Below are 15,271 nucleotides of genomic sequence, written 5' to 3' on the forward strand. Positions count from 1 at the left end.
TGTCCCTCGCACTCACTACCTCTGCCTCCTGAGTGCCGGGATTAAAGGCGTGCACCACCACCACCACCACCCAACTGTCTGGGGTTAGCTTTTAAAAACCTGCTTTTCATAAACTTGAGCCAATTTTAGATGGCCTACATCTGTAATTCCAGGAGACAGGAGGCGAAAACGAGAGAATTGTCATGAGCTTTGGCGTCACCCAAACTACTGAAAAACTTTGAATTAACGACAACAACAAAGAGAGAGAGAGAGAAAGAGGGAGGGAGAGAGGGAGGAAAGAAGGAAGGAAGAAAGGAAGGAGAAGAAAAAGCAAAAATTTCAGGAGAGAAGGAAAAGAAGTTGGGAGAGAATAAGTTTTCATTGAAAATAATCACGTTTAGTTTGCCGTGGTGGCACACACCTTTAATCCCAGCGCTAGGGAGGCAGAAGCAGGCAGATCTCCGAGTTTAAGCCTAACCTGGTCTACAGGACAGCTAGGGCTACACAGAGAAACCCTGTCTCAAAAAATAAAACAAGAAGAGAAAGAAGAAGAAATCACTCTTACAGAAAATAATGGATAATGTGTCAGGAGAGCAGAAGGGAGAGGGGCTCCTCCGGAGGAGGAAGGCAGCAGGACAAGTGGGACAAGACAAAACGGTAATGATTCGTGTGTGTGAAAATACTGTAGGGAAACCCACTACTTTGTAGACTAAAATTTAATGGAAAATCACGTCTCACTTTATTAAGGAACGAAGATGCCTCTGCTTCCCCAATCATCTACCAGGACCCACACTCAATACTTCTTTCCTGTATTTAGTTCTTACAGACATTCTTCTTTGGTATCTTCTAAGTGTTTATGTTTTATTTCCCCTCTAGAAGGAAATTCACTTTAAGGTCTTTTCAATATATTCTTATGACCATGTCCACAAAAACTACCGAGGACTTTGTTTAAGTAGCACTGAGCACTGAGATGTCAAACCGAGGGCTCCAAATTCTTCCATGAACCCCTTAAGCACATGCTCCGAGAGCCCAGAGCCATGTGTGTTGAAGGGCAAGGGGGAAAAAAGCAGGAAAGCCCAGGAAAGAGAACTAAAAAAAAACATGAAATGTCTCAGCAGAGCATCTGGCTGACTCCTAGCCCCAGAGAAAAATGAAGTAGGCAAACCTTGTTCTAAAGTGCTGAAATGTTCTGCTGGAATTCTGAATGTAAATCCAGGCATGACGATGTAGACACGTAACCCTTGCGCTGAAGTAAACATAAGCAAGGAGGATTAGGTTGCCTAGCCTGCCACTGCCAGGCAAAATACCTGCCAGTGGCAAGGGGCAAAAGCCACTGTGCTCTCTAAGCGCTCTGAAAAGCGCTGGCTCCTAACTCTAACCACTAGGCATAGACTCTCTAGGAGGCTTACACTGCAGGCAAGCAGGGGAAACTGACTCCGGCGCTCCCATCTCCCACAAAAGGGATTGAGGCTTTGACTAACTAACCCGCCATGCTGTGCATTCACCACTGTTTCAATTTAGCCTACAAGACACACGTTTAAAAATAAAACAAATGAACTGTGTTGGGTCAAGTTTGTAGTCAATTCAGTAGTAGGCTGAAGCATACCGATTCCTGAAACTTCAAGCCTAGGCCACAGAGAGGCCCTCAAAACAAAGAGAACGAAACAAAAGACAACGCGATTAAGAATCAAAGTAGTTAAGAATTTCAGTTGAGGCTAGATGCATATCTATAATCCCAGAGACCGGAGGAGCTCAAGTTCAAGGCAGACCTGGGCAATTTTGCTAGGCATTCTCTTTCGTTAACTTTCTTAACTAGATTGCAAATCACTGTAGGGAATGAAACATAAGACTGACACCCAGACAGAAGAGTGCGAGAATGGAAAAGGACAGAGTATTTGTGACTACTTATCAGATACAGTTTGTGTGAGTAGCAGAGTGGCGCAGCGGAAGCGTGCTGGGCCCATAACCCAGAGGTCGATGGATCGAAACCATCCTCTGCTAGTTTCCGTTTTCTTTCCATTACCTGTATATTCTGACCCGAAGAACTTGAAAGATAGGAAAGGTAATACGACCAAGAAAACTGGGTGCTATCAAAATCTTCAACGCTTTAAAGAAGCACAGCATTTTGGGAAATACTACATCATGATGCATATTTTCTACTTTGCGGAGTCTATCACCATCTCTGAACCAAAGTTATGTGGTCGGGCGAGGCTATGGCTCAGGCTCATTCTCATAGCTTACCCCAAGCCCTGGGCTCAGTCAGTCTCCAGAACGAAACCCTAAACCAAATTAAAAATGTACAAGCACACCAAAACTTGGTTAGCGATTTGGCGTTAAGCTTTAAGTCTGAAAGAACTAGGAAAGCAGGGAAGACTATGAGACTGGAAGCACCTGCCCCGCCACGACCTCGTCTTTCCTCAAGTTTCTTCACGTCTTCAAACTTTCAGACGTGCGTCTCACCTCTCCCCACTCTGCAGAATTGAGAAAGGAGCTAGTGTGGGTTATAACCTAAGTGCTCCACTAAGGGGATGCCACCCTACCATCGATCTTCCCTTCCTGCCATAAATACTACATGACTTGTTAATTGTGCAACGAATACACGTTTTGAACGGAGCGCCCGACAAAACAAAGCTTAGTTATCATGACGAGAAAACTGCACCTTTGGAATAAAAGGCCCAAATTGTAATTCTAAAAAAAAATCACAGTTTAGTGACCAACGATATTATAAGATTAAAAAAAAATCCTCCCCAAGAGCCTGGATAGCTCAGTCGGTAGAGCATCAGACTTTTAATCTGAGGGTCCAGGGTTCAAGTCCCTGTTCAGGCGGAAGAAAATTATTTTGTGTAGGAGTCAGCCACCATCAAAACCTAGAAAGGAAACACAAAGTAGGACACCAAATCTAACCTCGTTCTTTAAATTCCTTTGACCCTTAACATAAACTCCTTTAAAGAAAGGGTGGGGAAAAGGGCTTAGTTGGGGTTGGGTGGGAGGGGGAATGTCACCAGAAGACAAATTCAGTTGTGCCTCAAAACTGGAAGAGCAAACCCTTAGGCACAGAGTCCAAGTTTTTGGAATGGAGAGAGGAGAGTAGGGAGTTTTCTAGAATTCCACAGGCAGCTCGTTTCTTGAAGGCTTAACTCTATTTTATGACCCTGGTTTTGAAATGCGGCATTTCATTTATGCGGAGATGAGGGAAGGCTATGGGGAGTGAATATTGTACACACATGTAAACATCATAACAAAACGTATTATGTATAATTAACATAGAGTAATACAAATAAAATAAAATTCCAGTGAGTTCCCAACCACCTGAGTTGTGTGGTAGGTAACACATCTCCAAAAAATTCCTTTAAAATGATCCATCCATTGTCCCTTGGCTGGTGACTCTAATCTAAAACATCTGCAGAGCCTTTCTCTGTCCTTACCATTCAGAACAAGCTCTTCTCCCGTGCTGAACATTTGTGCCTCCTTGAGAAGTGGGAAGAGGAAGAAGACTGGGAGCCCTGGCTGAAAGACACCCAAGCATGCTTGGAAATTTCCTCCTGATTTTTCCTGCTATTTGGTTTTGCTTCTCTCAGGCAGGGCCGACCTGAGTCCAGTCTGGCCTCGGTTCACTTTTCCTCTCCGTGTCCGTGTCTGTATTTTCACGTGTCCGTGAAAGGTGTTCTGTCCTCACCCGAAAATCTACACGTTGGCTAGTGACTTATCTTGGCCCTTGAGTTTACATTTCTTTTTGCAAAGTGCCAGGCCAAATCACGCAGAAACGAAGGTCCTAGGATTCAAAACCGTGTATGTCACGCCTTGAGTTTGTCCCTGCTGGGCCAGAATGCTCCATTCACAAGTTCACTGTGTTTGTTTTCAGTCCCGTTCTTTTCTACTTGAAATAATTAGGTCCAGCCAGGTATAGTGACCCAAACCTGAAAGCCCAGGTTTCAGGGCTTTCAGTCTGGGAAGATTCAGGCAGTAAGATTACCACAACTGGCCACAGAGATGAATGTCTTTAAAAAGAAAAATGTCCAGCACTCCGGAGGCAGAGGTGGGCAGATTTGGTCATAAGAGTGTTCCAGGACAACCAGGGCTACGTAGAGAAATCCGGTCTCGAAAAACAATAAAGGAGGCAGGGGAACAGGGGAGGAGGGAAGGAGGGGAGGGGAGGGGAGGAGGGAGGGAAGGAAGGGAGGGAGGGAAGGAGGGGAGGGAAGAAAGGAAGGGAGAAAATTGAAGAATTTAGTCCGTTCCGCTTTCACTATGTCCATCATTCTGGTGTGTGTGGGGTGGGGGGGGGGGAGTTTGCTGTTGTTTTTTTGTTGTTTTCTGGGATTGGCAGATATTCCAAAAACGTGTCTTCATGGTCATTACTGTCATCAAATTTGGAGATTATAACCTGTGCCAAACGAGGAGCTATCACCTATTCTCGACAAGCCAACTAAAAGAGCCACACTAAAATTGGAAATGTGAAGATATACTCAAGACAACCATATTGGGGAGAGGAGAGGAACAGAGAGATCCAGGGACCCTCCCCTCCCCACAGCTCCTCACTGCCATCCTTAATTCCCAAGTCCTTCCAGAAAGCCTGTTTAATTCTTGGAACGATGTACTTTAACAATAAAAAAAATATAATATAGTAAATACATAAAGCAGTAACAATTTACAGACAGTTTGTTAAGTTCTTAAAAAGAATCTTTGTAAATTGGGCAGCTGGGTACGGTGGTGCACGCCTTTAATCCCGGAGGCAGAGGCAGGTGGGCCAGCCTGGCCTACAGCAAGTTCCAGGACAGCCAGGGCTGCATAGAGATACCCTGCTTCACGAAAACAAAAAATGAAATGAGAGAGGGGGAGAAACATAACACTGGAATCATCTTAAATAATTATGGTAATTTGGGAAGAAATAGTGTCTTTGAGATATTAATTTTTCCTGTTCATAAGCATGATAATATCGTTCTCCCGTTATTAGGCTGGGAGTCTTTTTCAGAAGGAGGCTAATCTGTTACTCTGACCTTTTAAGAGAGTTGCGATTTCCGTGTGTTAGTCATCTGGATTAGCACCTCTCCACAGGAGAGCTGGGCTCTTGTCCTTTTCGTCCTCTCCTTAGACGAGTCCTTCTTTAATAGCTTGATGTCTGGGGTGTGAACCTAGATTTTAACGACTGAACCACCTCTCCAGCTCTTTGCTCTCTTAACGGTACACAAACCCACTTTCTCCCCTACTCCCTACCTCATTCACATTCCATCTTTGCTTTGCTTTGTCTTTTGGAGCTAGGGTCTACGTGCCCTCCCTGGCTGGCCTGGAATTTACTACGTAGACAAGACTGACTGTGATTCTGGCTTGTGCCAATATACCTGGTCCCACAATCTTTTTTAAAAAGTAGTTTTTAAAGTGTTTTATTATTATTATTATTATTCTTGAGGCAAAGGTTCATGTCTTAGCGATACCGGTCAAGTGTAAATCTTTGGATTTGCAGGAAGGGAATGGGAGAGGGAAAGAGGGATAGAAAAAAAAGAAAAGATAAAAGGAAGAAAAAAGAAATGAGGGTGAAGGAAATGATTCTTTATTTGGACTTCACTCAACGTCGCCAGCCACAAACCTGTCCTCCTCGTTAGTATAGTGGTGAGTATCCCCGCCTGTCACGCGGGAGACCGGGGTTCGATTCCCCGACGGGGAGTCAACAGACACGTCTGTTCTTTTGCTACGTTTTGGGACACCACGGACGATGACTTCGGTACTTCTGGTGGTCACCAAAAGATCTCTTTCTACAGTTGCATTTTCACGATTGTTTTGGATCAGATCACCACACGCTCTCTGATTAGGACAGCCTGCATGGCCTTCTTTCCGAGAGGGAGGTTCATTCCAACGCTCTTGGAGCTCAGCTGTGTCCATCTGTTTCAGAATTTGTGCGAGGATTCGCTAGCAGGTGAAGCCCCGCTGGATGATGGACGAACACCCAGGGATGGCTGCAGTGCTCGGAGCTGTGCGACTGCTCTCCTTGTATCTGAGACTTTAAGACAGCAGTTTCCACCTCAGGATCCCAAAGGAGGCGAGGGGAAAGCTGACTACAATCTACAGGACAATAAAGTGCATTGTCTTAGGTTATCTTTATACTGGAAATAAGCTTTGTTTGATTATTTTGCTCACCAAAACTACATTTATCACCTCCACCTCCCCACCCCCATCGCTTATTTTACAGACAGCCCAGGCTGACCTAGGACTGGCTTTTATCCTCCTCCATGGGTGCCAATCAAGACCTAAGATTATAAACCTCTGTCTCTTCAAAATTTGACTTTGACTGACTGTATTTCTATCAATTATCTTTCTGCCCCCTTTACCTGTACAGGGATCTAGAATACACAAACACCCTACCTGAAGTTTTTGTTTGTTTGTTTGTTTTTCCAGACAGGGTTCCTCTGTGTATCCTCGGCTGTCCTGGAACTCACTTTGTAGACCAGGCTGGCCTCGAACTCAAAGATCTTCCTGCTTCTGCCTCAAGTGCTGGGATTAAAGGTGTCCACTGCCCAGCTCCATCTAAAGTTTATGCTCAGGAAAATTTGTGATTTCCAGGGCTGCCTTAGACAACACCTGATTTGACTGAAGAAAAACCCTGAATAAGATCTGAAAATACATCATCCATCAGGTAAAAACTTGACTTTTTGCCCAAACCCCATTTAAAGTTTCAAAGAAGTCCATATAGAACTGAACACACATACATAATAAATAAACAAACAAATAAACAAACAAACAAACACAAATTCGTTATAGATATTCTAAATCATTGGGGAAGGAAAATGCCATTGTAAGGAGAACACAAAATCAATAACTAACATTAACTTCTTTTTTCTTTTCTTTTCTTTTTTTTCTTTCTTTCTTTCTTTCTTTTTTTTTTTTTTTTGGTTTATAGAGACAGGGTTTCTCTGTAGCTTTGGAGCCTGTCCTGGAACTCGCTCTGTAGACCAGGCAGTCTCAAACTCACAGAGATCCACCTGCCTTTGCCTCCCAAGTGCCGGAATTAAAGGTGTGCACCACCACTGCTTGGCTAACATGAGCTTTTTTATTACATTTAAAAATTTTTGAATTTTTCATACAGTATATTTTGATCATATTCTTTTCCTCTCTCCCAGTTTTCCCAGATCTTCCCAACTTCCTATCCATTTAACTTCATGTCTTTGTTTCTCTCTCTCTCTCTCTCTCTCTCTCTCTCTCTCTCTCTCTCTCTCTCACACACACACACACACACACACATACAAAACTACAAACCGTAACAACAAAGAAAGTGCACAATTATTCCTGAACACGAGACCTGCCCTGGAATGTAGTAGCTGATAAACTCAGTATCACTCCATTGGAAAAAACTGATTTTCCCCTCAGGTGCTAATTGCAAATAGCTCCAGGGTTAGGGTGGGACTTTGAGCCCATTTCCCATCCCCACCCTGGGACTTTGAATTGAGTTTGTGCAGACCTTGTGTGTGCTCTAACATAATCATAAAACATAAAACTTGCTTGGATTTTGGTTCATCAACAGTTTTTTTGGTTTTGTTTTTTTTTTTTTTTCAGGGTGCTGTGTGATCCATGAAGAATTCTGAGATGAAAAGACAAATGTCACAACTCTCCAGACTGTCAGCAGAACAAACTGATCTTGTCTATCCAGTAAGAAACTCTCCTATACCATACACACAAAGGAATGTAAGACGAGTCATAATGCTAAGTAATTAATCTGAAGGCTTTTTGTTTTATTTTCCTTTCCACAGTTCTTTTTTGTTTTTGTTTTGTTTTGTTGACACAAAACCCTGTCTCTGTAGTTTTGGAGCCTGTCCCGGAACTTGCTCTGTAGACCAGGCTGGCCTCAAACTCTTAAAGATCCACCTGTTTCTGCTGGGGTTAAAGGCATGCACCACTACCCCCTGGCAGTGACCACATTGCCAGACTCCAGAGAATCCACGAATCATTCAAGTTGGAATGTGTAACTGACTGTAGGTAGATCAGGGTTTTTTTTTTTATTTCTATAATGATAATTTATTCTGATCAAGCCTGTCCAAAGTCAAAATTTATATTTGTTGCCTGAACAGGAACTCAAAGCCTGGACTCTTGGGATAAAAGTTCAATGTGTTGCCAACTACCTGGGCTCTGGAACCGTGCTGCTGTTCATCCTATAAACAGTTTAATTCCATAAGGAACTTAAGTTACTGGGAAGAGCCGAAAGACTCATTGGCTTCAGCTACAACCAGGGTCTTACGAAAGCTTGGCTCAGCTACTACCTGTGTTATCTCAATACCTCGACACTTTGCTTACCTTCAATAGCTAAGCCAAATATGATATTTGTGACTGAAGAAAGAATGGAGATTATTCCAAGTGAATTCTTCAGCTTGGACAGAGATGCTTGGGGATCACAGTTGCAGGTGGACCGAGGAGGGAGAACTCGCTTTTAGAAATGTTGGTGCAACTGAGCCTAAGCTTCAAGAGAATCAAGGGAAGGAAAAAGAAAGTGCTGGTATTTCTCCTGGGGTTTCTCCTGCACTTAGAGACACCAATGTCATGCTTTTTAGAGCTTTGGGTTTTGTTTTGTGTTTTGCTTTTATTTCATTTAGTCTCATGCTCCAACTTGCTCAAAAGACTGGAGGCTGCTTGTTAATCCAAGCTGTTTTCAGATCACTCAGTAGTCATTCATTCACAAGCCGAAATTTAAATACCTGTAGAGAGGCCTCAAAAGACGTCAAAATCTGGTTCCGTGGAGTTTCTTTTTTGAGAATAGTAACTTGGGCATAATTCTAGTAGTTAGACCTGATCAGAAGTTATGGTTTTTTGTTTGTTTGTTTGTTTCAGTACTTTCGAGATGGCTTAGTAGGTAAAGGTACTTACCACCAAGCTGGAAAACATGAGTTTTCCCTCTGGGACTCACAGGTCTGTAGAAGGGAAGGACCAGTTCCTGCGGTTGTCCTCCAACATCCACGTGTGTGCTGTTGCCCTTGTGTACACACATGTAGTTGTTGTTTTACTCTTTTGGTTTTTGGGGGGCCCACCACCCAGTTCCCAAACACACACACACACACACACACACACACACACACACACACACACACTCAGAGAGAGAGAGAGAGAGAGAGAGAGAGAGAGAGAGAGAGAGATTTTATCTTACTTATGAATGCCTGGCCTTAGTTTAGCTTGTTTCTAGCCCACTTTTCTTATCTTAAAATACCCCATCTTTCTTTTAGCCTCTGGGCTTTTACCTTTATTTCTGTACACCTTTCTTTACTTCTCTGTGGCTTGCTGTGAAGCTGGGTGGCTGACCCCTGATGTCCTCCTCTCCTTGTTCTATCTCGCTCCTTCTTTCCTTTCTCCTCTCAGATTTCTCTTCTATTTATTCTCTCTGCCTGAAAGCCCCGCCTATCCTTGCTTCTGGCTTCCCTATTGGCCATTCAGGTCTTTATCTGACCATCAGGTGTTTTAGACAGGCAAAGTAACACAGCTTCGCAGAGTTAAACAAATGCAGCATAAAAGAATGCAACACATCTTTGTATCATTAAAACAAATGTTCCACAGCATAAACAAATATAACACATCTTAAAATAATATTTTACGATGCCCACACGCAGACGATGTAAATTAATTTCGAAAGCTCTTCTAAAGAAGTCTGCTTTCCTGTATCGGGAAGGAAATGCTACTTTTTAAAAAATTCAAAAGTTGTTTCATTGGTGAGGCTTTCCACTTTGGTTTCAATTTTATTTATTTATTTATTTATAATACATATTATATTTTATTTATTATATATATATAGTATTTTGAGACAGGGTTTCTCTGTAGCTTTGGTGCCTATCCTGAAACTAGCTCTCACAGACCAGGCTGGCCTCAAACTCACAAAGATCCACCTGCCTCTGCCTCCCGAGTGCTGGGATTAAAGGTATGTGCCACCACCGCCCAGCAGTTTCCTATTTCTTTTTCTTTTTTTTATTTGAATTTTCTTTATTATAACTGATAGATAAAATAAAAATGTACGTATTTATTGGACACCATGTGATGCTTTGAATATGCATATTCTGTGCAATTTTTTGGTTTTTTATTTCAAATATTCTTTTTATTTTTTTAATTTATTTATTTATCAGTTTCCTATTTCTAATCCGTTTGTCTTGTGCTGTTGTGAACACATTAGGTGACAAACTGTGATCCAGTATCATATGATAGCCCTTCTCTGAAGTAGAACCAAGTTAGCTGTATGCCCTTGGATCACATCCTTTGCTGGCGCCCCTTCCCCTTCTGGTGTCCCTCATAGCGGTGCTTGGTTAAGCCTCCCTCACAGCCCCTGCCTAGAGTATGACAGTGTTATGAGGATGAAGTGTGAACCACATCCTACTCGCTCTGACTTTAATTCATTCTTTCTACTAATCGGGCTTTACACAGAAGGAAAGAGCAGCATCTGACTCTCCTTTGACCCCTGTCCACCCACAGAGAAACCTGTAGCAAGTAGTGCGGTAGGTGATTTACTGTTTCTAACAACATTCCTGTGTGAAAAGCAAGCGGGAACAATTGGATCGAACGTCTCAGAAAGAAAAGGAAGTAGGGCGATTAGACAAAAGGGGTGAGGGTAGGAAAAAGACCGGGGACAGGAGAGGAAGAGAGACTGTTACTAGTTCATTCAAATCATCTATCACAGGCCTTCATTTCACAGCCCCTTTAACAGATAATTTAAACAATAACAACAACAACAAAAAGATGAATGGTATCAAAACCCGTAGAAGAAAATTGGAAGGAGCCATGAGGTCAGAGTGGAAAACGCCCGCAGGAAAGTGCAATAGGACTGCCAACTTTATTGCCAGAAAGAGAGTGCTACAGGAGTTGAACGAGGTCCCTACCAGCTCCCTTAGAACCCTAGCCTCGGATTCAAGTAATCTGATTTACAACAGGTCCGACTCTGAGGAGCGGCTAGCTAATCGGTGGGGCAGGGCTTAGCGTCGGGCTAACATTAGGATGCCAGTGGCATCCTAACATTGAGTCACAGCCACCGCCTTGTGGGGCGGGGCTATCCTGGTTTCTTTCTTTCTGCTTAATCCTTTCGATAAGGTCAGAACTTTCGTTGCGGAGCTCTGAACAGAACCAGGAGCTGGCTGTTTTTCATAACAATTGATTATGTTAGCCGGCGGGACTGTGTGTCAGGGTGGCCGAGTGGTCTAAGGCGCCAGACTCAAGTGTTCACTTCCTCTGTCGAGGTTTCTGGTCTCCGAATGGAGGCGTGGGTTCGAATCCCACTCCTGACACGGTTGTCCTTTTTGTTCTAGCAGCTTTCATAACAGGTAGTCAGTTGATTGAACCCGTCAGGAAGGACTTTCTCTGATAAGTATCACCCGATTTTGCACCCTCCGTTTTCTTCTCCTTTTTTTAACCCTAGTATTTTGATCCATTCTTTTCTTATTATTCTATTTTGTGCCCTTGAACCCAAACTGATCCTCCGGCCTCTGTCACTAAACCCCTAGGAAAATCCTTAATTTGTTTAGGTTTCTTAATGTTTATCTCTGATTATTCCCAGTGGCAATTCGTTACAGTTTTGCTTGTGATCAATGTAATTGCATAAAAATGCATTGTCTCTTGCTTTGTTTTGTTTGGGGAGTGTTATTCTTCCAGCTGACCTCCATTCGATTTTAGGGAGGGCTGGCTGATCTGTGTGACTGCTGCCCAGCTGTTCTGAGTTTTTGTTCTCTTGTTTATAATTTGTTCCACTTCTCTGTTTATCCTTCTTAAGTCTCAGTCATTTTCTGTTGTTGTGCTGTTTTGGTGAAGATTGTTCCAAAGTTCTTTTAGATTATAATAAATTCTAGCTTTAGACTATAACCCAGAGGCACAGCACTTGCCTAGCGTAAATGAGGCTCTGGGTTCTATCCATCCCCAGCATCAAAAACCAGTCTTGACGGGAGGGTGGATGGTCTCAACATCCTCGTGCGCTAATGGCTTTCTCCTGGATTGTATGGATTTCTGCACATAGCGTACTCTGAGTATTTCACATCGGTATTTTGGACCAGTCCTAATCCCAGGAGCTTGCTCCTTGAGTACCTGGCAGAGATCTGAGGTCGCTGAGGGAGAAGAGTCTGCCACATAGAATAATTAGGGTGTTAAACTTCTTCCGCCCTCATTGCACATCTGTATCTTCCCCGGTGCCAGTCTTGCTTTAGCTGACCTCTGCTGTGCTCTTTTGGAACACTGTTCTGCAGTGCTCTTTCTTGGGAGCAGGGGTGAATGGGCGGGGGCGGGGGAAGCACCTTTCAATACACATCTGCAGAGAGTATAGGAGTCCAACCGTTCTCAAGCATCAAGTTCATGTATTTCTTCAGCTCCCAGTACACTTTGAGCTGGTACCTGTGCCTTTTTAAGATTCTCTGGTATAAATCAGGTTGGTTCTACAAAGTCCATTTACCTAGTCCTTATTTTTCACTTGTTGCCTGCAGAGCAATCCTTGGCTACATCTTACAGATGGGTACCACACAATGGTTGATGCCGCCATCCTTTGTTTTGCCAGTACGGAGGCACTTCTGGACAAACAGAATGCATGAAGTGGAGCTGTTGATCACATATTCTGCTAGAATAAATGATTATAAAAACGTGAAGATTACTGGGCAGTGGTAGCACACACCTTTAAGACCAACATTCGGGAGGCAGAGACAGGTGGATCTCTGTGAGTTTGAGGACAGGCTCCAAAGCTACCCAGAGGAAAGCCTGTTTCAAAAGACAAAAAAAACAAAAATAAAAAGTGAAGACTTAGTGCATTATGACGATTCCTTATGAGGAAGCATGATAGTGGGGAAAATATGTAGATAAGAAATGGGCCAATTGAGAGAGCCTTAGCAGTCGCATCTCCAAAGTTAAACTGAAAATGGATGTCCTATGGTATAGCCAAAATAATCGCTAATCATCATGGTGCACTTTGGAGAGTTTATTCTTGTGTGTTTGGGTGTTTTGCCTAAATGTGCTAAATGTGTATCTGCATACCACATGAGTACCTGGTGCCCAAAGAGGCCCAGAGAGGGCTTTGGATCCCCTGGAACTGGAGTTCCAAATGCTTGTGAGCAGCCATGTGGCTTCTGGAAACCAAACAAAGGTCCTCTGGGAGGGCAGCTCTTGACTGCTGAGCAATCTCTCCAGCCCCACCCCCCTTTTTTTAAGTAATGAAATTTCTGCTGGTGACTCACACTTGCAATGCAGCACTCAGGAGGCAGAGGCAGAAGAAACACCACAAGTTTGAAGCCAAACTTGTGTCTATATAGTGAATTCTAGGTCAACTATGGCTACAGTGTGAGATTCTTTACTCAAAAAACAAACAAGCAAAACAAAAGTACGAAACAATGTTTAAAAAACAGACTTTGGGAAATGGGCAAATCAAGATTGTGGTTTTTCAGAGAAGGTGAACAGAAAAGGGTCATACTAATTTTGGGGGCACAGAAAAGGATTTCAATGTTTTTGTGGGGGGGACACAGAAAGGGGTTACACTGATTTTATCAGCAGAGAAAAGTTTTGAAAAAGGAAAAGACAAGTCATATATAATACAAGTTGCTGTGATATTAGCAGTCTCAAAACATTAAGAGGTCATTGTTGGTGCAAAGATAACAAACATTATAAAATTCAAAGCTTACAATAATCACACATATGTGTAAATGTACACATTATGATTTATTTACTAAGACCTTTGTAAATAATCCTCTAGCCCCAATTGTACAGAGAGCTGAAAAATAAGTCTCCTTTACCCTCTTAAACACTATTTCCTTATTTCTCAAAGCATGGTCAGCATCTGTGAAGCCATCTTGTTCCATTTCTGACTACACATGATTTTTATTAGGATGAGCAATAAGTAGTCTCAGGGTCAGGATGCTGGAAGATGTTCTTCGCTCAGCAAAGGAAGTTTTCCCTTCCTGCCACACAGTAGCGTAGAGGCTTGCTAGAAATCCAATGAGAGTAGAGCCCAGAAAAAGACTGTTTTCCTGTTTCTCTCTCAAGGAGCCTTTAGCAAAGATGGGGCCATAGCCCTTGATGCCAGGCTGTATGTCCTTAAAATGCAATGTGCGCAAAAACATATATACAGTTATCTTTACGACATTCAGACTCCACTTTCTTGAGACACGTCCCCCAAAGTAAGTGTGCTTTGTCCTTTTTCTGAGTACCTCTCTCTGTGAATGTGTGTGTTTAAATCGATATCAAAATTTTTTCATAAATACATTACAGTTTTGCTTCATAAAGCAAAATGTGAGGTGTTTATAACAGAATAGTATAACCAGTTTATGAAATATTATATGATTTATATAAATAATGAAATGTCACCACACATTAAACCATATCACAGCACAAAAGATGGGCAATCTGTGTTTATGTATGGATCTACGTAATATCTATATGATACATATTCCTACAAATATTATCTAACATATTCTATGTTACATATTTATCTATGTTACATATTTATCATAATGCAAACTTTCGGAAACGAGGCACAGAATACTTCAAATAAGGCACCAGCCAAGGGAATTAAGGAAGTAGTGTTTTAGAATGAAAAAAGATGTGTTATTCAGTTGGGGCGATGTGGGAACTTTCACATATCCTTGCTTTAAATCACAGTATATTACACAGTAAATTACAGTATATTAAACCAAAAACTGAATTTTGATTAGTTTTTTTAGATGACATCTTTGTGCTGCCAAAGAACACTTCCTACAGTTGAGAGGGTGGAGGTCTGGAATTTGAGGAGGTAGAAAGCAGATATTGTAAACAAACAATAAAAGAAAATGAGAAGAAAAGGTTTAAGTATATAATAAAATAAAGTAAAGCAAAATAAACAGACAGCTTCTCAAGGTGACACTTTTTACATTTCGAGTTCTAAATTTTTTCTCAGTGTTTGGGAGAATGTAAGAAATGTTGATGCCAGCAGCGAAGAAAGTGGAGTGGATCCTCAATTCCTTACCACCGTTAGACACCTCACAGGCAAAACACCACCGACTCTGGCGGGACTCGAACCCGCAACCTTTGAATCTCTTAACCACGCTAGAAGTCCAATGCGCTATCCATTGCGCCACAGAGCCTACTGGTTCGAAGCAGCTTTCCTAAGACTTCTGAGTATTTCCTTGGTTATCCATGCACCGCTTCTTACTACTACTATTGCTCCCATTTCTGTAGCACTTCACATGGAAAAGTGCAAGAAACAGAAGGGCACGCGTTCCTCTACGTGACTTTTGGCCCTTTCCCAAGCTATTACAACGGAAAAGTTTGACCGAGGATCCACCTCGAGTTTCCGAGCTTGATAGGCACACACTTGTAACCTTGACACTTGAGAGGC

At 42.4% G+C, this 15,271-nt stretch overlaps 5 non-coding genes across 5 annotated transcripts; 4 read left to right on the forward strand and 1 right to left on the reverse strand.

Moving 5' to 3' along the window:
• Positions 1-1,908: 1,908 nt before the first annotated feature.
• On the forward strand, positions 1,909-1,980 carry Trnam-cau (transfer RNA methionine (anticodon CAU)). Its single transcript has one exon. It is a non-coding gene; the product is annotated as a tRNA-Met (tRNA).
• Positions 1,981-2,732: 752 nt separating this feature from the next.
• On the forward strand, positions 2,733-2,805 carry Trnak-uuu (transfer RNA lysine (anticodon UUU)). Its single transcript has one exon. It is a non-coding gene; the product is annotated as a tRNA-Lys (tRNA).
• A 2,764-nt stretch (positions 2,806-5,569) lies between these two features.
• On the forward strand, positions 5,570-5,641 carry Trnad-guc (transfer RNA aspartic acid (anticodon GUC)). Its single transcript has one exon. It is a non-coding gene; the product is annotated as a tRNA-Asp (tRNA).
• A 5,469-nt stretch (positions 5,642-11,110) lies between these two features.
• On the forward strand, positions 11,111-11,216 carry Trnal-caa (transfer RNA leucine (anticodon CAA)). The gene is made up of 2 exons: positions 11,111-11,148; positions 11,171-11,216. It is a non-coding gene; the product is annotated as a tRNA-Leu (tRNA).
• Positions 11,217-14,931: 3,715 nt separating this feature from the next.
• Trnar-ucu (transfer RNA arginine (anticodon UCU)) lies at positions 14,932-15,017 on the reverse strand. The gene is given in 2 exon segments: positions 14,932-14,967; positions 14,981-15,017. It is a non-coding gene; the product is annotated as a tRNA-Arg (tRNA).
• Between the last annotated feature and the right edge of the window lie 254 nt (positions 15,018-15,271).

This window comes from Myodes glareolus, chromosome 14, assembly GCF_982192425.1.
Source record: "Myodes glareolus chromosome 14, mMyoGla1.1, whole genome shotgun sequence".
NCBI lineage: Eukaryota > Metazoa > Chordata > Mammalia > Rodentia > Cricetidae > Myodes > Myodes glareolus.